Source organism: Ornithodoros turicata, chromosome 7 (assembly GCF_037126465.1).
Source record: "Ornithodoros turicata isolate Travis chromosome 7, ASM3712646v1, whole genome shotgun sequence".
NCBI lineage: Eukaryota > Metazoa > Arthropoda > Arachnida > Ixodida > Argasidae > Ornithodoros > Ornithodoros turicata.
Genome location: NC_088207.1, coordinates 53,649,884 through 53,672,612, shown reverse-complemented (window position 1 = coordinate 53,672,612; position 22,729 = coordinate 53,649,884). Strand labels below are relative to the sequence as shown.

The following is a 22,729-nucleotide window of genomic DNA, read 5'->3' as shown; positions in this document are numbered from 1 at the left end:
AACAGTACGTACTAATCCCCGCAAGCTACACCAAGACTACCTAACTGATATGCGAAAAGGCAAACTACTACTTAATAAACATGCTCTATTATAACAAGTGATATTCTGTGCAACAAATGACAATGAAAAATGATAATCATGGGTGTGTAAGAGTGTACAGTATGTCGAGTACGGTACTCAAGGTACGTGGCCCTATACGACCCTGGCCTCAGTATCCTGGAATATGCTTCCAACCCACGACAGAAGGTTCCTACTTTATTCCGCTTCACAACTAAGCTAAGTAGGACATGAAAATCTAGGAATCTTGCTGACGTACGTAACGAATAATTGCTAACTGCGGCGCTAATATTTATGAAACATGAATCTTTTCAAGGCGAAGATGAAACAAAGTCCACATCTTCAAACTTGTTTTACGGAAGCTTTTATTCGTAATGGCATTTAGCGCTTCTTCTACACTCCGAATGGAATCCAAATTTCATTTGTATTTCTTCTCATCTCAACTCAACCGTCCAGTAGAGATCTAGACACTAGAAAGTACGTCATACCACATCCGACGTCAGGAATTTCGAAGTTTATTCTTGCTAGTCCCTGGAACGGAGGAAATTTGTAATATATGAAGTTAGCACCGATAACTGCATAGTTATGCACATAGTACGGGAACTTCACCTTTTTCAAACTGCTAGGAAGGTCGACTCTAGCGTAACCGCTTACGCGTTGCTTAGGAGTCGCTCGGCATGGATAGTTTGTCCCCAGATCTTGACAGTGGCTGCTATAGTGGAATGAGTCTTGAGGATTGTCAACAATATGAACGTACGCCCGTGCTCCCACGTCAATAGGGTGTCCTAAAAGTGCGAGATGGAAAATGTATGCATACAAAATGCAAACTCGTAATTCATCAAAATAGCAGGCACTTGTGAGACATGAGTTCATGTAAAACCATTATTCACTTGTAAGTATTAGCCTCTGAAGCTTTAACGGGTCCGCCCTGACATTCAGCACAGTATGGCTGTACGAAATATCTAATTAGAACACTTTATTCGATAACTTACGGATTATGAGCACATACTCCTCCGCTGTCGGACATATATAAGCGAGAGGCGTACACTGCAATCACAGCTTGCCACCCTTGGGAGTCGCCCCTTCAACATGTCGTGCGTCCTCGGCCCTTGGGACACAGCGGCACACTCCAGGGCGCCCTTACGTCATGTAGTTGGTTTTCTTTTTTGCCTAAAGGACTCATTGTGACCTCAACAGCGCCTTCCGACATTTCCATCGTCACGATCAGGATCGCAAATCGGCACTCCGATCATTACCGTCATGTCTCATCATCGTTATCACCCATGTTAGACCCCCTGGCCACGCCCCCTTTTCCACTCCTAGAGTGGAAAACATCCCCACTTCGTCGTCAAAATGTAACTGTAGTGGAAGTAGATGAAGTAGAAAGCAGACTTTCTCAGATTCATTGTGACCGATCTGTTGGTTATATTTTCCCATCTGAGGGTTCTGTGACGTACGAGCTGGTGAGGGTTTGGGCGGGGGGGTGGGGGAGGTATTTATTGCCAAAAAGAAAGGAGAAAAGGAAAGGGGAAAGGTCAGCCAGGCAGCACGTCGGCTTGCTATTCATAAAAACAAAAAACAAAAACAGGGCGGCTCCCAGGGAGCCCAGGAGACCCTAATCACGTAGGACATGATTCATTAATCAGGTCGTGCTTTAACGTGCACTGACATGTGGATGTGGGCGCACCCCATATCTAACGTCCCCGGGGAGGTTAATGTGCCTAAGCAACCTGTACCGTCGCACCCAGTTGCTGGTGTCTTCGCCAGGATCGGAATCCGGTAACGTTGGATCAGTGGGCAGGGACGTCGCCAACTGATTCCCACCCCCGTTGTTTTGTTCCTTCTTCAGGTATCGAGTAATGACATTGTATAGTCTTTATAGACGGAAGATGGGAGACTGCCCTTCGTCTTCCTGGCGAATTCTTCCTCTCCCCAACCCACCCGTACAATCCTCCCTCGACAACGTCCGGGAGATCTTCCGGCACATGCAGCCCATACCAGCCCGCCTACCCTGCTCCACAAGCCCTTTCATCTTTAGGGATCTCGCTGACTCGTCACACGTCTTCGTACGGACCGACGCCACCCGCACTCCTCTCCAGCCAGCTTACCAGGGCCCATACTAGGTCCTCAACCGAACGGACCGCCACTTCACCCTGGACTCGAACAGTCGTCAGGACACTGTTTCTGTGGAGCGGCTCAAGCCCGCCTATCTCGACCCGCATCATATAATCCTTCCGCCGGCTTCCCTCATCGCCCCAACTCATCCTCCGCGGCTCAAATCCTCCCCCCCCCCTCGCATGCTCCGTTGGACAACACCTCTCGTCTACAGCGGAGGGAAAGTGGTGTAGCAGCCCGACGACAACGACGAGCATCACCTGTGACTCACCCGCTCGCGCTCACCCCTTTTGGTTCTCGTTCCGTAAATCTTCGCTTCTGCCCGCGACTGGTTTCCTGTGCGGTCACTTGTAGCATAGCTCCTACAGGAGGAAAATAAGGTATACCTGCGTGGTTCGTCCCATTGAAGTTCAGGAGAAGGAAGGACCCAGCAAAACCAAAGCAGTCGTCAACTTCGCAATATCGTGCCCCAACCTTGTCAAAGGGATGATTCCCTGCATAGAAAATATCGCTTGAACCCTGAAATCATTAACCATTTACCATTCCAAATCATAATCATTTACCATTAACCATTGCAAAACACCAAAGGCATCTACGCTCGAAAGGGCGCTTTTATCAAACACTTCACCTCGCATGATCACATACTGTAAAAGTCGTTTTGTCGGCCCGGCACGCATACTAACCCCTCTGTCCCCCCTCCTTCCTGCTGTCCTCCATCTGTCGACATCTGTACATCGCTCATAGCCACAGTAGCTTCGTGGCGCTAACACGGAATCAAAAAAAAAAGAAGTCGTTTTTTTTCCTCGCGGAACGATCTTTCGCGTTTTTCGCGAGCGCCAAAAATTAGCTAATTTATGTACCCGCGAAACTCTGATAGTGAACATTGCGTGTAATGATTGTAACTGACGCAACAACCCCACAATGTGAAATTCCGACTGCAACAGAGCTTCTTCTTCATACGAGACTATCTATTACCTGGGAGTAGCCTCAGGACAGAAGCCGCCGGCTTCTGTCCTGAGGCTACTCTTTTCCTACATCTCTACCGGTTCGCTGGATTTCTACCCATCTATGTAGTACCTGGGGTTCTTTAGTTCTTCCGGCGACCTAGGTACTGACCTAGCGCTCAGTGTGCGCTTTCGCTACCCCCGCCGAAGACTAAGCAGGGTAATTTTTTCCACCGGGGGATTGTATTTTTATCGCAAAGGGCATGGTCTTCGTTGGAAAGTAGCTTCAACGTACTGATCTCTGAGATCACCGAGAAACATGAGCCCGCGTTTTCCGCGAATTTAAGTTCCCGCGAGCTGTTTCTCCACTAAGCCCTGCACCAAAACAAGAAAATATGTTCCCCGCGACATCGACGACTTTTACAGTATTCACCTCGCATCGCAAAAATACATCGTGCGTAGGTTACACAGAACCGCACAGAACACCAGTGATTTCGTCTACGCTAGTTCCTGTTTTTCTGCCACGTTTCCAGATTCTGCGCTCCAGTTTCTGCCACGCATAGGCTCTGCAAGTTTCACTTACCACATTGTTCCCATCTGCCAATGTAAGAATCAGGATCTCCGTAAGCATCACAAACCACGATAAGTAGCAGGATAGCAAGCAAGAACTTCATATTTGCCCTATTGGATCGGATGTGCTCAGCAGGGTTTCGTGCACCTCGTTTTATACAACACCGAATGCCCCAATAGTATCAAATAATAATTGCATTCTCGGAATAAACCAAATCAGTCATTCCGCATTAAAAGTAGTTTCAGCTGCTAATTGGCTATTTGTCGTCTTCATGCTCGCCGAAAGATACTGAATCGCGTGTACACGTCAATCCAGTTACATGAGAAACAGCAGAACCGGAAGGAACATGAAAGCTAATCATTGACAGCCATGTCAAAGTATGCAGTTCCTGTGAAAACGTAACGCAGGTATGTAGTAGGAGTGGTAGGTTAATGAGCCAGCCAGTGTGCTACTAACGCAACATTTCTGCTCATTGAGTTTGATTATGTTACGTTGCTGCTATATGCTCGTGGAGATGTACTGCTCGCGACATGGCTGTCTGAAATCACCTGTCAGTAGTGCTGCAGCCCATATTTCCTTGATTGCCCTCGACAATGCTACTCCATTATTGTATTTAAAAGTGGACTACACCCTAAGAAAAAAAGGAGTACTTTTACTCCTTTTGGGAACTAAATGCATTGCCACAAAAAATAGTCCCTTTCGGGAGTAAATGCACTGGAGTAAATGAATGTCACAGAGTGGAGACTGCATTTCACGCGCTATTGTAAGAGCCCCAGGTACATAATTCGTGCGCGTGCATGAAAATACTTTGAAGCAAACCGTCAACGGTAATATATCGAGTTATATAAAATCTTGCGCCATACATAGGGCACAATTTGTGAAGAAAGTTGCGCTAACTGTTCCTTACTCTGTGTGGCTGGAAAATTGCTACATTGGCTGAGTTATACAGCTTTATGCCGTTCAAATTGACCGAGGGCACACATATACGTAGACTGTTGAATTCAGGAGACCATTCGCGAAGTTCCGTGACAATTTGCAGTCCTGGGGAGTAAATGCCGGGACTAAATATCGGGTTAGGGGATTAAAATAGGGAGTAATTGCAATCGAGGGGAGTAGAAGCTGCAATTACTCCCCGTTTTACTCCTTTTTTTCTTAGAGTGTATATGATGCACGTGTTTCTTAATCGAAATAAATGATCTTGCGCCACCGGGGTGCTGATTTCCGACAACTGTGTCGCAAGCAGTACCTTGATTTGACGTCGAGTACAGTCTATGAACCAGAGAGTCGAACCGAACCCGAACCGAAAACCGTTATTAACCGTTATTTTTGGCCGAACCGGTACTGAACCGAACCGAAACAGTCGACGCCATCTTGGAGCTGAACCGGAACTGAATGGTTAGAAAAATACCAGTAGCTGGTTCAAATAACGGTTCATGCGCAACTAATGGCGAAACTTTGCATGTCGTTCCTGAACATAAAACCTACTTTTTTCTACCTGTTTTCTTATTGTTTTTTTTTTATTAACTTCTTAGCCATCCTGTTCGAAAAAGTCGTGCACTGCAGGAACTTTGGATTTTCTGGAGTCGCGAAATAAAAACAACAAAGATAGGATCACAAAGATACACTCTTAAAACTGTTATGTCTACGAATGTTTAAGACATACACCTGAGTATACAAGGATTAGGGATCAATGGGTAGCGTTCTGATGATGGGTAGCAGAACTGATCGCTGACACATAGCGCGCGTGAGCTTACAAGATCCCCTTACAAAATAAAGGGCCAGTTAGCCTCATGCTGGCCAGAATGAAAAGAAAATACCAAGCATACCAATTATACGCGACTACCTGACTGCTAGTCAATAATTTCAGTTACTTCAATGACTTCGGCTAATGTAACAGGCTTGGTTGACTATTATATTCCTGCAAAGATTCTTCGAACAACACGGTGGGTAGTTAACGACCGCGAGATGAGCTACGAACTGGGGCAGTCAACCATAATCGGGAATTCATGGTTATGCTCCTGTTGTAACCATTATTAATGCTCCTTTTCATATCGCGCAAAATCTTCCAAAATCTTGAACGACCATTAACGCCCTTCCTGTCCACTTCAAGTACTGTACCACACAAACGGAAATGTGCTTTAAGCTGCCCGTTATGCTTCATTCCCACCCGTGACCCCTGAACCGGTTCGTAACGGAACCGTATAAAAAAAAAAAAAAAACTGGTTCGAACCATTATAGTTGCCTTCCGGAGTTGAACCGGAACTGAATAGCCGAACCTAAACTCGAACCGAACCGATAAATGTTTCGGTTCGACTCTCTGCTATGAACGGAGATAACCTGTTATCCAGTCGCCATTTGTGCTTTTTATTTGTTTCTTTCTTTTTATTATTGTCGATTTGAGAATGGTATTTGAGAATGAATGGCTGAAGGTTGAATGAATGGTTGAATGGTATAGAGAGCGGTATCGAGCTTCTGTTCGTCCACTGGATTGCTCCAGGCGCTTTAATTCTTGCTGGTATTTTCATCCTCCCTTCATCATCTTCAGTTCCACATAAAGTTCCACGTGCTATGCGGTAGGGTACCGCACCATCCACCCCATCTCATTGTCATAATCTATTGTTGTTGTTGTTGGGTATCGAGCTCCACAATCATTATCTTTGAATATAATATGATCTTTCAATATATACGCAGTATAATATGACATCACGTTAGACGTGATGATGTCGTATTATAATGCATTGTCATTGCGTCATTGGCATTGCCATGCATGTCAATGCATTGCCATTGCGTCATTGGTATTGTCATGCATGTCAATGCAATGTCATAATGCGTATTGCCATTTACGTGACTGAGGTGTCGGCAACTTCTGCCACTTGCATGTCGCCACACAAGTAGGCTGACATACGTTAGGTGTAAATCTCTCCAATTACGCTACCGTAACTTTCTCCACACGTATATTTCTCCACGCTGCACATCTTCACCGACACAACAAACATATCCGTTGCAACAACATGGTGCGGATATAAAGCACTTTTTGCTTTTTTCCTACTTTCTACTCAGCGACATTATGTCAAAAGGGCGTTCTGCTTGCTTGATGTCAGTCAGCAGCTACGATAACTATTGAAGACGACAACGATCGACCTGTAGGCTCTAATCCAGCTGTTATCAGGCACCAGGTCAAATAAATTACAATCACAATAAGTGTAAGTGTATAAGTGTGTTATACCTCCATCATGGCTAACCTTTCCCTTCCTCTTTTTTTAACCATCATGAAACTAACACCCCCCCCCCTTCCGAAACTAAGTAACGGAATACCGCCACCCGTCTACTTCACTAAAAAGCAGCGCAGTAGCAATACTAGCGTCTCTAAAAATTGAAAAATGCAACGAGGTACCGCAAGCAAATCAAAGTAACGCAAATACTTTTGCGCTATTTTTCTGCTACCTCCCAACGTTCAGGCATATCGTTTATTGTCACGTGATTGGTCTGTTTTGCAGTCACCCCTGCTAAATACGGGGTGTTCTTATTTTATTTCTTGTCATTTACAGATTTTTTTCAGAAAAAGCTGTGAGAGCAGTTCTCTGGTGGCATTTTTGTAGGCGTCATGCATCGTCATGAGGGGTTAGGCCTGTCAGGCGGGTTATGCCATCTACTGGACGACTAACTACTTAAAATCTTTAGTAATTAACTTTTTAAGTAGATGTTTCGAAAAAATGCGAGACAGAAGAATTGGAGGCAATCATTATTTGAACCACATTCCTTTTAAAAACTCTGAAACGAGCACTTACTTCGAGATACAAATCCCCAAATTTTTAAATACGAAACCAAAACTATGCACTTCTCGAGCGCAGAAACGACATCGCGCTTCGGCTCATTTGGGGCGGAAAGAGGCCTATCAGGGCAACAGATCAGCGTTTACTCCATTCAGGTAGTTCACTACAAACCACGTGGTCCTCCGACGCGAACGTTCTTTCCCTCTTTTTGTGCTCTAGAAGTGCGTGGTTCCGGTTTCGGCTCATTTGCATAGCAAATACTTGAAAAAGGGTGGATTTAAATGATGACAGGCTCCAATTCTGCTATCTTGCATTTCTCCGAAAATGCCTCATTAATAAGTTAATTAATGAATCTTAGGGAACCAGCTGCCCATAAGGTGCGTTTATTTCCGACAGGATGTCCGACTGGCCGCATAATCCACCAGTAAAAACCGCATCTAGGTGGCTCTCATGGTTGTCTTATAAAAATAATCTAAATGATTTTAAAAAAAAAACGCCCTATGTATCGCATCACATATCTGTTGAGGAGCAGGTTGATATTTTCTTTTTATTTATTTATTATTATTTTTTATTATTATTATTATTTATTTATTTATTTTGCTAGCGATTTACCCACTGCTGGTGCGTAAAACATTTCCATTTCGCTCAGGGGCCATAGAACAAACGCCGATCGTGCAGAAGCGGACAAACCAGGTACTTAGAGCCCCATGCAGTAGTCAAAAGGTAATCCTCAGCCAGGGCCAAAGCTTACTTTTCATTTCATTTCATTTCATTTATTTATTTCTTCACAGAAACAAGTGAAGGGAAGGCTGAGGCCACGGGGCCTCAGTACTCCTATGCGCTTCGCAAAACGTTGAAAAGTAAATGGTTACACGCGAGAAATTTTGATATATTTTGAGATACTGAAGAGAATTGCATCATTTATCAATATGTTCAATCGGGCTCGCTTAACTTTGAGAGTAGTTGAAATCAAGGAGGGTCGCCGAATATGTCTGGCTGAACGTCAAGAAAACTAATAGAACGGGAAGAAAAAAACTGATTTGTCGGTGTCTCGCTCCCCCCCCCCCCCCCCCCCCCCTTCTGGTTTGTGTTCCACGTTTTGCATTTCATTGAAAATATGGGCAACAGTAGTCGAGAAAGAGTACGCCGCTACCCGAATTTGTAGCGGAGATACTTATTCCGCTACGAATTTAGAATGTGGCGGAATCGCTACTCCGTTACTGAAAACAGTAGAATGTACGGTAGTGTGTGAAATCAGGCAAGATATGCACTGAAACCAAGACGTATGCAATAAACTGTGGTTTGTGCATGAGTGTCACAGAATACAATCCTTCCAGTGGTAGCTATAGTGAATTATGAAACATCAGGACACCCAGTGGTGCTACCGCTTTCCTTTTGAAGTCCTGCTTAAAAGTCGCGTTATCCGTATTATTAATTTTATGAAATTGCTTTAGATCGCAGTCAATGGCGCCTCAGAAAATATGACAGCTGCAAGTTCTCGTTTCACTATTTGCACTAGCTGACAAACAATAATCACTCCTCTATTTTTTCTTGAACTTAGATTTCAGATTTGAACAAACTGCTATATCATTTTTATACGATGATCCATCATAATAAAATTGCACACTGTGACGCGTCGTGAAACTAATTGAGACCGATAACTTTGTAGCACGTCTGAGACAAGGTAATTAGTACATTGAATTCATGTACGTACATTTCATGGGAAGTAATATGTCGTGACATTTAACAAAAATAACGGTAGCAACTCCTTTCTGATTAGTGTTGTTATGACCCCCTGTTAATTTCCCCCGTCTCGGGCACCCTCATTGTCCTTATGAAAGAGCTGGTCTGCGCCCTTTCACTGTTATCGATTATTATGATCTCTCGAAACAACAATACAAAAGTTCGAAAAGAAAAAACGAAGAAAATGTAGCAGTTAACGCAATGACTTATTCGTACCTGCTATTTCATAATTCGTTGAAAATGAATTCGTATGATGGATGATATGAATTTTCCCTGAAGAATCTACGAAAAGCGTCTATGAACTCTACAGTGCACGTACTATTCATTTCCTTAGCCTTGACATTTCCTCCGCGTTCGGCAGCTTTTCTACAGCGCTTCAGTCTTCCGAAATACAGGGCCTACGTGTCCAGGACGCATTTATCCTGAGCGCGGGTTTTGTGGTAGCGCGTAAACGCTGACGGTATTGTCTGCTTTCACTATTCCACTACGGTTGCTTGTGGTTAAAAACAAAATCTGGATGTACCTCAAAATAAAGTGATCAAAATCCCCGTTGCAAAATAAACTAGTGTGAATAAGTGTTATGTGACAATAAAATGCACATAACACACCACATAACGACATACCAATGCGAATACCAAACTTGGACTAACCTAATAATAAACTAACCAACGTGTTGTTCCATGGTGTTCGCCCCGCTAAGCCTAACGAACCTAAAATGTGGCCTTCGTTCGCTTCGTTCGTTTTTCCTTGTTTCGAGAACATGAATTTCGAGATCGAGGATTTTGTAACGGGGAATATTGAGGTCCTCCCACAGAATCTTTATCCTCATCGCATTGCTGAGATGGCGACCCCAGGTACGTCGTAAAATATTTATTGATCATCTATGAACGAAGTTTCTTGAGGCCGTATATCGATGATGATTCTGGTGTCGCTGATCGCAGATATAGTCCAGGAACATTCATGGCGGCGCTTATCGCTGCGGCGCGTGGCGTGTTTATGCGACCATATTCGTCCGAGGGCCACACCGCGTATCAGCGTCATCGAAACATGGGTGTGTGATAACGTGCTGTCCCGAAGAAATTTATTTCGGATTGTAGCCCCCAGCTGCTATACGAAGGTGTAGTCCTTCCTAGAAGCAGGTCTTGCACCGCAGAGCCTGATAGCATAACTGAGAAGCGTCATTGGCGCATATCCACCACTAGCCGATCAAGATGATATCGCGTGAGACTGCTCCGTGTTTAGGTCGCTAGTAGTGTACTGCGTAACAACGTTCAAAGTACATTGGAGTCGCGGAAATTCGAATATGTGTCCGAAAGGCCGGATCCACCTTCACTGGATCGCTGGCTTTGACAGCTCTCGTCTTTCAGAGCGGGAATAATGCCTCTGTCACGCGCGCAGGCCTCAATGATCATTTAAACCAATGACCAGCTCCCGTGGCATAGTGGTTAGGATGATCGCTTTCCACGCAGAGACTGGGAGGTGACACGGGTTCGAACCCTGTCACCGGCTGTGCTCTCTGAGGTTTTTCTTAGGGTTTTCCGAATACTTTCCAGACGAATATCGGCACAGTTCCCCCTGAAGTCGGCCCAGGATGCATACTAACCCCACCTGTCCCCCGCTCTTTCCTGCTGTCCTCTCTCCATCTGTCCTCATCTGTACGCCGCTCATAGCCACAGTTGCTTCGCGGCGCTAACACGAAAGTAAAAAAAAAAAGCATTTAAACCGATGGCCACTGAACATGCGCGTTGCGCCACCAAGCGTCACACGAGTCAACTTCGCAAAGAACATTACATTCAATGCTGTCTGGCAGGTTGATGCATTACACGATTGGTGACGCTACGCATACGTTCAACGGCGATTGGTTTAAACGATAATCGAATCCTTCCCGAGTGACAGTGTATTCGCTCCGAGATAGAACGGTGTCGGCGCGCTGCGGAAAGCAGAGAACTACCACAGTGTGGACGCGTCGTCTGCTTTTACGCGAGATGTAAATCCTCTTTATATAAAGCCATTTCCTCTTTCCTTCTTCTTCGTCTTTTTTGTACATATTCTAGACCACTTTTGTGCTATACACACCCGTTCTATCTCTTACTCCCCCTTTTCTTGGCCCCTGAATAGCGCCTTTCTTTGCTGCTCCCATTCATCGCTCCATCAATTTATTTGTCCTTGCTGTCTTTGCCGTCCCCCTGGCCCTGCTGCCCAAGCGCATCCCTGGTTCAGACGAAGACTGTCGTCGTTCTACCGCAACTCCCTCTACTACACACATCCTGCGATGATCGTCACCTTGCCCGCTCAAGCGTGGACGACTACTGCGATCTCACCCCCATCACCAAGGCATGCTATACATTTTTCTTTACTTCAGTGAGGGACTAACATCAAAGTAGGAAAGGTCATCGGGTGACGCATCGACATCTCCCCATTTTTATTTTCCCATCCAAACCAGACCAGAATCAAATCATGCCCCAACAACAGAGACATGTCTCAAAGATCTCGCTACTTTAATGAGCCATGAGTTTTATTGTAAACAAAAAACTTTTATTGCTTACACTCGATCGCTTCGCCTATTAGCGCTAATGATGCGCACGAGCCCCTATTTTTCATCTCTTCGACGGTGTTTAGACAGTCGTGATACAATGAATAACGCAGCAACGATTCCACGTTCTTGTTTGCTGCGTCCACCGGAAGTTATCTCCATGGCCATTGCCGTTTCCGACAGATGCATTCCGGATGTCTTTTGTTCCCAAGGAAGAGGTAACGAACCACTCTGAGTGGTTTTGCCGGTGTTTGGACTAAGAACCACGCTTCTTGGGAGAAAGACACGGACATTAATTGCTTATAACTGGAATATCTGCGGACGTTTAGTAGACCTCTGTTGTTTAATTCGTGTAATCAGGGAATGAAAGTTAATTCTCGCAAAATCGGCAACTTGGTTGTTGTACCTGAAAGCACTGCGAGAGTTCCACGGAGTGAAGACAGCATATACATCCTGTGCCACTAGTTACCAATTATCTGTTGTGCCACGATGTTACACGGTTTGCTGCCTGCTCGAACGAACGAAGACAGGAAGCACGTGTGGCATTAATGTAAAAAATGTAAGAATAGTGTTTTCTGTTTGTCTCAGCACTTGGTCTGACCAGATCGACCATCGCCAAGCTCTTAAGTCCTTCCTGAAGCGGGGGCGACAGAAGGAGAATAACACAGACAACGACGTCGCAACTTTCAACCATTTGCTCACACCATAGGTCGGCGCGATCATGATGGCGGCAGCCTTGCTTCGTGATCGCACTCATGATCGCGATCATCAGACTTTGATAAGGCATTGCGATCATGCTTGAGCCGACCTATGGCTCACACTGAAGCTACGAACACAAAATTTACCCGACACTCCCCCCACATGACAGTAAGCAAAAGATAACACATGATGCCAAACACCGACATCATCCCAACCAACCCTTCTTGATCACTTCTTCCTGCTTCTTTGTAAGCAAAGCTGTGTGGGCACTAACACAATATTGACCTTGTTCTGCAATGAGTTTCGTTTCCACAATCTGCCTGGCGTACACATCCTTTGACTTATACTTTATTTCGGTCGCTTCAAAATTCGGCTCACGCCCGCAACCCATTCCATGCTCCGCCAAATGCGAGGAGCTGCCCTCTCCGTTCAATACCTTGTTCAGCATGCTCCCGCAAGCTCTCATTTATGCATCGTCCCGTCTCAACCTATGTAGCACTTTCCACATCCCAGTGGAATGGAATACACCACCACCCCTAAGCACGGAACTCGTTTATTCCTATGCCGTACTGCACATAGGCCTTCCCTCATTCCCCCATTCACAAGAGCGGGGAGGGATCCCAATTTCCTCTTAACAGACACTGCCACCTTTATGCCATTCTTTGCTGCGACTCTCTTTAATCTGTGAGTGGCCGTATGGATGTAGGGCAATGTAACCGTCGGCTGACTCACATTGATAACTTCACCTTCTTCTGGGGCACTCTTACTCTTCAGCAACCTCGTGACTACCCCCAGGACGAAATCCAGGGGATAACCCGCTCTCGTTAACCTTTGTAACTTATCTTCAATGCTCGTCCCAACCTAGTGCGAACAAGACTTCGCCACCGCATTGCTTAACAGGGTCGACACTACCCCCAATTTTACAGTCTTCGAATGACCGTACCTGAACGGAAGAACTGCCTTCTGCATCTTCTGCCCGTAACACCAACATAGCTGGGTCCCCCTTTTCCAGGGGGTAAGTCAAGATAGTGGAGCTTTCCTTCGCACGGTATTTCTACAGGAACTTCACCTTGAAAGGATTGCTCTCAAACACATTCACTAACGCCTCCCACCAAAATTTCTGTTCGTAGCTTCAGTGTGAGTAAATGGTTGAAAGTTGCGACGTCGTTGTCTGTGTTATTCTCCTTCTGTCACCTCGCTTCAGGATATGTACCAACCGGCCCCATACATCCTGTGTCTTGAGTCCTTCAAGATTTTTCTCCGGGACACCGGTCTCCTCTCTACCATATGATATGCCTCCGTACCTGTGTGCTGTGTGTGTGTGTGTGTGTGTGTGTGTGTGTTTGTGTGTTGTCTTTTTGCCTACCGTTCTATTGATGTCTGACTGACTCCACTGACTATCGATCCCTATTCAGCGTCGTTCATCACTTCATAATCAGGACACATCTCATCCTGTCCATTGCGCCTTCGGGTAGTGGGCTGCACCTCATGTGGCGAATTTCCCCATTCATCTTCATTAATTTATCTGTTGTTGTTGTTGTATAAAAGAGTGAGACACGAACACAATATGCGATGTCACACTTCCTGAAATTGAATGTCGAGCTCCAAAGAATTTTAGTGCCCTTCGTAGTCCTCCGTCATGATCTTCCACTTTGCGAATAGGATGTCATCACTCATTTTAATGAGCCTTCTAGACGGAAAGTACCTCTCCTGGGTAATATGTTTATTTATTTATTTATTTATTTATTAGTTTCACGTGCCCGATATGATGAGATTGATATGATGAGACTCCAAGTGGGCGTCTCTTCTACATTAAGCCCGACATGTGTTGAGAAACAGGAAATTTCTGTGACTGCTTTTCAAGTCCGTTTCCAAGCATACCCTCTACACACGACTTAGTGAACATAGCCACATGTCCGCGCGCATGCAAGATGCGTCCCGTTAACTGCAGCCCATCGTAGCCGTGCAGCCCGGTGCAGGGACCGTCGTGCTTGCACAGCTGACCGGTATGTGGTCGGTTCATCGATTAATCTGGGATTAGCATGTAGAGCGATACGTGTCTTCATCCGGAGAACACTTTATAATGTCCGCCAATATCTTTGAACACAATCGTTTTAGTGGCTGTGTTCTCCTCTGAGGCTTCACAATGTTTTGTTCACGTCCAAGCGTGCGAACGAAGAACTGTGACTTCCCAGAGGCACCGCGATCTCATTTTGCAACACTATGTGGGACTATGCACGTATTCTACGATCGTCATTCTCCTCCTAGGGACCTTCTGAACCTCAGGGCAGCACGGGTGCAAGGGTGGGAGTTCTTACCTCAAGCACTTTTGATCACCTTTTGTTGAGCATGCCCTAACAGTGTGCTTCATGGGTCCATAAAGAAGACCGAGAGACAAGGACACAGAAGACAACACACGCAAGTTCTCGGACTTCTCCGAGAACTTGCGTGCGTCGTCTTCTGTGTCTGTATATGTGTTGTGAGCCTTGGTCACAAGAGATCAAGTGCGACATCCCATAACAAGTTGCCATAGCTGTAAGCTTAGGCAACGATATTACTTCTGTCCAACGTGTGCACAAATCCACTACGCACAATGCGTATCGATGGCGTCCTAACGCCGATGGCGGTTCTAACGGCCCTACGCAATCCATGTGTACTATCTCGAATTGTGTTCTCGGCTTAGACGACGAACGGTGTCGGAACAAAAGTCTCACATGGTCTACAGGTCTTATTGCCATTGCGCACATGAAAGCGCACATGATTCGTAATCTCGTCTTCTTTCCCAACAAGTGTCAACTAGCAGGCATGTCCTGTGCCAACCGAATAATCGCTTCCCTATACGGTTTGTTCACAAGACCTCATTTGCTCCATTGTGCAGGTAAGGTACCTAGTTGAGTACCACGCACTGTTACGTAATACTGACGATAGGAAACAAAGCAGTCCATGCGGCACCCCGTAGACATCGAGATCGGGATGTCTATGGGGCTTGGTCATTTTGAATACGTTCGTCCACACTTCATCCTGAGAACATCCAAGTGGCCGCATTTCTTGAATTTTGGAGATATTCTGTAATAATCGTTGCGGGACATCTCGTGGGTGTGTACGGGACCTTATGTGGAACACGTATGGTACATTAATAAATGCTTGGTTTATGTTGTCTTCAAAAGGCAAATGCAAATTTTCAACATCAATACACACTTTTCAACGTTTTCGGTTTAATAAATGCAACCCCTTTGAAAATACGTACTATAATCGGAATTTGTAAATCTTTGATCACCTGAACTGCCATCTCCACCATCATCTTTCATTCTGTACACACACAGCACAGGGTCAGCGCCCAGTCTCCTGGCCGGCATCAGCCCATTTCATCAGCTTGCGTGCGTGCCTGCGTGTGCGTGTGTGACATTTTCGTAGTGCAACACCATCGCGCGTTTCTCTCTCTCCCTCTCACAAGAAGTGGTCCTTGTGATATCCCGTCTAGGACCTCATTCGGAGAATCTTTGAAACAACCGCGAAAGATGTCCCACGCACATCCATTTCCGGATGCAGACATTGGGATCTATTTCGGACGTCCACATGAGATAGCGTTCCCGCTGGGCGATTATTACCTATGTCCTTAGGAGATACCGTGCAGTTGAGTAGAAGCGAAACAGCGAAGAAGTGGAACGCTCTCCTACTTTCGTGAACTGAGGCGGTGTTGAATTGAGCAGTGAGCATTGGAGCAGTGATCCAGGGGAAAGTAATGTACTACGTGTTACGCCGTTGAGGTGCTTATTAGCGTTGTACAGAGTTAGCAATTACGGACGTAGAGATGTCCTAATACTGACCCCGTGCAAGTACTTTGAATGACTGAGAATTGGGGACAAAATGTAAAGCAAGCTCTACCTTTCATTCTTACAAACAATGACACTGAAGCTTTATAAGTTTAATACGTACCTTTCGACCACGCTTCGTCAGGTGCAGAAAGAATCTTTCTCTCTCGAGGAGTCTCTTGGTCTTCTGTCATGATCTTCTATTGCGCAAATAGGATGTCGTCACTCATTTTAACGAGACTATACCTTCCAGATTTCCGGACGGGAAGTACCTCTCTTAGGGAATATGATGAGACTCAAAGTGGAAGTCTCTTGTGTCCGTTAAGACCGTAATGTGTTGAAAAAGCGAAAATATTTCTGACTAGACTTCTCTGTAAACTTTCCGAACTTACGGCGCACGCACGACTTAATATAGCCATTATATCTGCAGACCTGCAAGTTCGTCCCGTTAACAGCAGCCCGTCGGAGTTGTCGGCCTCACAGGGATGGACAACGTCACGACAGACGCTCCGGGGGGAATGTACGTCCTGGGCCGACTTCTAAGGGAACTGTGCCGACATATATGTCTGACTGCCTCTAAGGAAAACCCTAGAAGAACCAGAAGAACCCCAGACAGCACACCCGGCACAGGGATTCGAACCCTGGTACCCCCAGTCTCGACCTGAGAAGGCAGTCCATCGTAACCCGCGAAGCCCGGTGCAGGAAACTGTGCAATGAAACGGGCCCTGAGACTTATTCAACTTGTCGCTATCCTCATAACTCTGGTTAAATGCGTCACTTCGCAGTGCCTCGCCCTCTTGGACCAGTAGCGTCTTCGGAGCGCGCACCTGCTATACCAAACATATGTCGACACAGTTCTCGTAGAAGTCGGCCCAGGACGCACATTCCTCCAGGGCATCAGTCATGACGTCGCCTATTTCTGTGAGACCGACAACAGCGAGCCCTTCCAGCACCGCCTTGGAACGCGCGAACTTTAAACATGACTTATAACGCTTGCTATGTCAAAGCTCAAGATCGGGGGAGACTCCGGTTTATGGATGACAACGCACGTCCTTGTCGAGCGGCTAGTGTGAAGATACCTGTCGCTTATGGTGGCCAGATCGCTCTCCCAATTTAAACCCCATTGAGTATGCATGAGACACACACGGGAGAAGTATTCTACATCGTCGTCGTATCGTCCTAGAGCTCCTCTGGACCTCAGAGCAGGACGAGCGCAAGGGTGGGAGTTCGTACCTCAAAGACTTTTGATCATCATCTACAGGGTATGCTCAAACAGTGTGCCAACATTAACATTCAAACATTTCTTTGTCGCGAAACAAGTGTACTCTTCACATTGAAAATGGCTGGTCGAGGCCGAAAAATACCGACGTCTGGTGGCAGTCAGAGCGACCGTCTGAGGTTTCACCGATATCCATGGCTGTTAGGTAAGCCTACGAGGTGCCATCAGCAGCTGCTAAATATGTCAGCCAGCTTACAATTATGCTACCCGAAGGTCCTGCTGTCAGCCTGTCACTCTTCGTTCATATAGGAAACTCATTGCTTGATGAATAAGTAAAACAATAGTAATAAGTGTAATTGTTTCGAGTAGAGTCGTCACGGTTAACAGCATCTTACCACCGAGAGAGTACAACCATTCAGAGGGGCCGGTATTCCCCACGTTACGCATTTTATTTCGCTAAAGTTGCGAGTTCTTCAATTTCTTTTGACAGCATTCCGCTACCAATCGAATTCGTTGCCTGCCTGGTATGTTGGCCTCTTTTCGCAAACACCCTTGACGCAGGCCTGCAAAGATGATCAGGCATGTTAATCAAGCTTCAATTATGGCGAGAGTAAATACAAGTCGATATTCATAACTGCTAACATACTTTCGAGTACATTCTTAATAGACACATTTAAACCATCCTGAATAGAAACATAGTTCTTTGCAGAAAACCACCATGAACTTTAAGCAAGTCGCACTATAGATAGTCAGCTGTTTGTCGATAAGCAGGCCTGTAGAGGATGCTCACAAAAACAGGTATTTAAGTTAAGTTACTGAGTACCGGCCTCAAAAGTTACTCAGTTAGGCTACTAAATGCCAGTGTTGGGGGTAACTCGTTACTGTAACTAAGCTACTTTTTTCGAGAACTTTTAACTTAGGTCGTTGCTTTTTTTAGGAAACTTTGTGAAAGTAACTCGAAATAAGTTCCAAGTACCTATTGTTCAATTCTGATCCGCAAATAACGCAAGCTGTGTCCTCCCCCTCCAATGACGAGCGCGCCGATTGGACAGGGTGTCTTTTTTTTTTATTCGTTACACAATTTTTATATAAAAAAATACAGGACGGTTACGACTCCCGTAACGAAAAATTCAGCGTGAGCTGTGCGTGTGATGAAATGAGACCGGATGAAAGTGTGTAGACAAATTTATTTAAGCTTGATGAGTATTGGTTCGCGGTCGCTGAAATGGCTGGCGAGATGGGTGGTGTCCTGAACGAGGGGGATGTTCTGGAACACCAAGTCTACTCATGAGCCATGTCTACTTGTGGGTTGGCGGATGTCGGTGCAGAGAGTAAGGTCCAGTTGTTCGGATATATATCACTTAGGAAAGTGGTGTTTTTGGCCAGTGAAACAGCCACATTGAAGTCTCCGACGACGAAAAGCTTGTGCGTGCGGTCAGGCGCGAATACATGCACGATAAAGTCGCTGACGTGTTTCGGCGTGGCGCGAGGCGAGGCGCGACTCCTGCGGTGCAAGGCGTTTGCGCTCCCTATCCCTCTCTCGGCGCTGGGATTGCGCGGCGGCCACGTGTGTTTGGATGTTTTCACAGTCTTGGGGAGACCCGTCCTAGTGGTAGCAGGAACCCCGCACACAGGATTTTAAAGAGCGTGAATGGGTTCTCGCGTTTGGGGCTCTTATCGTGTACGCTTTCGTCTTGTGGGAGCCTTTGGTCCCATGGACGGGCTTTGCCCCACGTTGGGCGCCAATTGTGGGAGCCTATTCCCACTCTCAGGGCAAAGCCCGTCCAGTCGATCCCAGTGGAAGGCGAAACACAACTACACAACTACAAACACAAGATGTACCAAGCAACACGCTATTTTAGTGACTTACATCTTACAGTCCGTTCCTATGCGCTTCCACGTCCACACTGCGTACCAACTCCTTCGTCGTCCTCTTTTTCCCCACAGGCTATATATATATATATATTGGTACTAAAAGACGGTGATACCACCGACACCGGTTGTAAACCGGTGCGGTTTACATTCCTTTACATTCCTTCGTACCTTCTGCCACGAGACACGCTTTAAAAATTGTACAGTACTGGACAAAAGTTTACGGAACACGCTTCGGCGCATTCTTTCCTCAGAGTGCCATGCTAGCAGCGAAAGGGACTGTATACGGACTTACATATATGTGCCTAAGTAATCCAGCCACGTGTTTGCAAGTTCATACGGTACCATTCGCTGCTAGCGTGCCACTCCGAGGAAGGAATGCGCCCGAGCGTGTTCCGTAAACTTTTGTCCAGCCCTGTACAAATACATAAGCTCGCGTGTATTTCACAGCTGTATTCGTCGTTTTCGTTCATGCCGCTCCTGCAGTGCTGGTGATGTTACAAATCTTCTGAAAAAGCTGTGATTTCGGTTGGAATAGTGTGCTATGGCCATTGGCTTCCGAATTCGTCAAGAAAAACGTTACCTTTGCTCGGCTAATTTTCCAGTTCAATTAGCAAAATTAGCTTAATTGATGCGTGACGCGAATGCAAACGACCTGAATCTGTGGTCAAAAGTATGTGTGCGTGTATTCCAAGTAGTCTCATAATTTTCTGAAGTTAAACCTATTTTTAGAAATTTAATGACGCTTTCTCACCGGACACCCTGTATATAAATTCTGTAATGAATAAAAAAGAAACTTGTATAGGCTACGTGTACGGCGATGGTGACTGACTCCGAGCCCTGGTTGTTGCGCGGTGAACTCTGCAAATTGTGCTCTGGCCATATACTCAGGTGACGATATCCATAATAGAGACGTGGAGTCTATTTATAATGATCATCGTGTGTAGCAAGATTAAATGCCACACTCGGCGCGGTTCTACGAAATATGCTCAGGCTTCTTCAACTATGGAAGCTATACACCAGCCTGCCTGCACTTATGCTGTATTATCAATGTGCAGAATCACCCATAGAACCTAAAATTCCGCTGTCTCCTTTCTGCTCCGTCGAATAACTTTATTACGAAAACAAAATCATCAAGAGAAGCACATAGAGGTAGAGCTACTGTAGGGGACACGGTTTTCTAAAATCAGCACGACGTGGTTTATCTCACCTCAAATCTCCAGGCGTTGTAAGACTCTTTCTTTCGAGTAGTAAACACGCGCAGCACGTGGTCCACCTTCAAATATGATATTGGCACAACAGTTTCAAGCGCACGCGAGTAGTATGGGACGGCGAAGTATTGATAGGCGATTTTAGCTAACCGCGTCCCCAACATACAGCAATTTCCCGAGACCTTCCCATTAACAGCTACCACTATAAAATAATCAATTGTATGCACTCACTCCATTTGTATGTCTGGTAGCGTTGCATGGATAACCGTCGAGGGCTGTAATACTTCTCCTCTGGAACATATTCCTCACCAATGTTGGAGTTTTCCCGTTGCAGCAAAGCACCTTGCATGTGTCTGGTCCTCGGTACTTGCTTATGTCCCGGTTTGGTTGCTGCGATACGGAAAATACGACCACATAGCCACGTTGTCATGTAGATGATTAAATAATCAGTAACAGTCCGAGAAGAAACTGTTATGAATGTCAGTTTATGACTGTGTGGTTATCTTAGAAATTGAATTTTCGGTCAGATATTCCACTGTTGAAGCTGCATATAAAGGGTAAAATCATAGAGTTTACAAAAAAAAACACTCTCCGTGCGCCTTTGCCTTTGTGCATTCCATCGTGCAAATCTCTCACACTAGTGAGGTCATTCGAGGTTGTTCGAGAACTAGGAGCACCGCTGACACGGCGTTATGAGTATAGTTAACAGCAGCGAAAACAGGCGACGGGACGCCAGCACAAGAGGAACAAGTAAACCGACGTGTTTATGCAGCGTGTTACACTAGGCGTGTAATCTAAGGCGAGGCGTGGCGTCCTCCTACGATTACTCAATGCAAGGGGAACACTCTGATGTCTACATACAGGGTGTTTTTGTTTATCCTCTACAGAATATTTATAAAAAAGCTAGGAAAGCAGCATGAATGTCGCTTTTGGTGTTGAATTCGGCACGGCGGACATGCTTTCGAAAAAAAGTATGTAACTATAAGATTAATAATTACCTAAAATTCATTAGTTAACTGATCTGAATTTGAATTTGTTTATTTATTTTCACAGGAACATAAGTGCCAGCGGGTACGTATAAGACAGAGGACCGAGTGGGATAAGATCCCTGTTGAAGGGTCCTCTCTTAGCCAGCGATAGTTAATGTAGGGGTGTAGTGGACGAGGAAGAAGAGGAGGGGGTCTCGAGGGTTGGGGACTGAGGTATCTGGAATAGAGGCTATTCTGTTCCTGCGCCTCACAGTTAACATTAACATTATTAACATAACATAACATTGTTAACATAACATTAACATTATAGTAGTGCACGAGAGAAAAACAAAGTGGCGGATTTTGTGTGAGTGCCTCGTATCAGTGTGTATCTTTGTAGTGTGTATTAGTGTGTATTTGTAGTGTGTATCTTTGCATTAGTGTGTATCTGTTTCTCTGCATGTTCTAGTGATAATTATTCACTTGCACCTAGTGTACTAACACACTAATTTTGGGGGATGGGGAATGTACTTTTGTTTGTTTTGGGTTGTTTGTTTGTTGTTTTGCTTTGGGAGTAGCAGAACTAGTCTGGAGACAAGTTCAATTTCTCCCTGGTTTTCTTTTAAATAATCAATCAATCAAAGTGGCGGAATCGCAGTACACGTTTGGTTAACATCGCAGTAATGCACATGATTGCTAAAGAAAAGAAATATGACATTAACAATTGACATCGTAATAATGTACACAAATGCTAGAGAAAAGAAGTCTCGAGTACAATTGCTACACCCTGGAAAGTCAACAAAATCGAACGTAGATACAATGCCAAGGAAGGATTTCGGGCAAAAGCGAGATTGCTAAACACAACAACAACAACAACATCAATAGATGATGACGAGGAGATGAGGTGTAGTTGAGTGAAAGACTATCCCAGTTGAAAGCCATTCCACGTTTAAAAAAAAAATCCTGAAACACGCACGTGCGTTAAGATATCCATTCCCGAATGCTATGCAAATGAGCCGAAACTGAGAAAGCGCGTCTCGGGAGCGCATCAAGCTCGCCGATGGAGGCTTATTTAGGAAGGAAAGCGGTTTATCTGGCCCGTAGATCGGCACCTACTCCAATCATATCCATCGCTCCAAATCACCTGGCCCTCTGACGCGAAAATAGAGCTGTACTCCCTGCGAACCTAGTCGCGACGGTTTCGGTTTTGGC

General features: G+C 45.5%; 1 long non-coding RNA gene across 1 annotated transcript; it reads right to left on the bottom strand.

Annotated features, from left to right (window-relative positions):
* Positions 1–523: 523 nt before the first annotated feature.
* LOC135400098 (uncharacterized) lies at positions 524–3,789 on the bottom strand. The gene is made up of 4 exons (XR_010424516.1): positions 3,700–3,789; positions 2,559–2,666; positions 667–842; positions 524–588 (listed from the first exon to the last, which is right to left on the bottom strand). It is a non-coding gene; the product is annotated as an uncharacterized LOC135400098 (long non-coding RNA).
* Between the last annotated feature and the right edge of the window lie 18,940 nt (positions 3,790–22,729).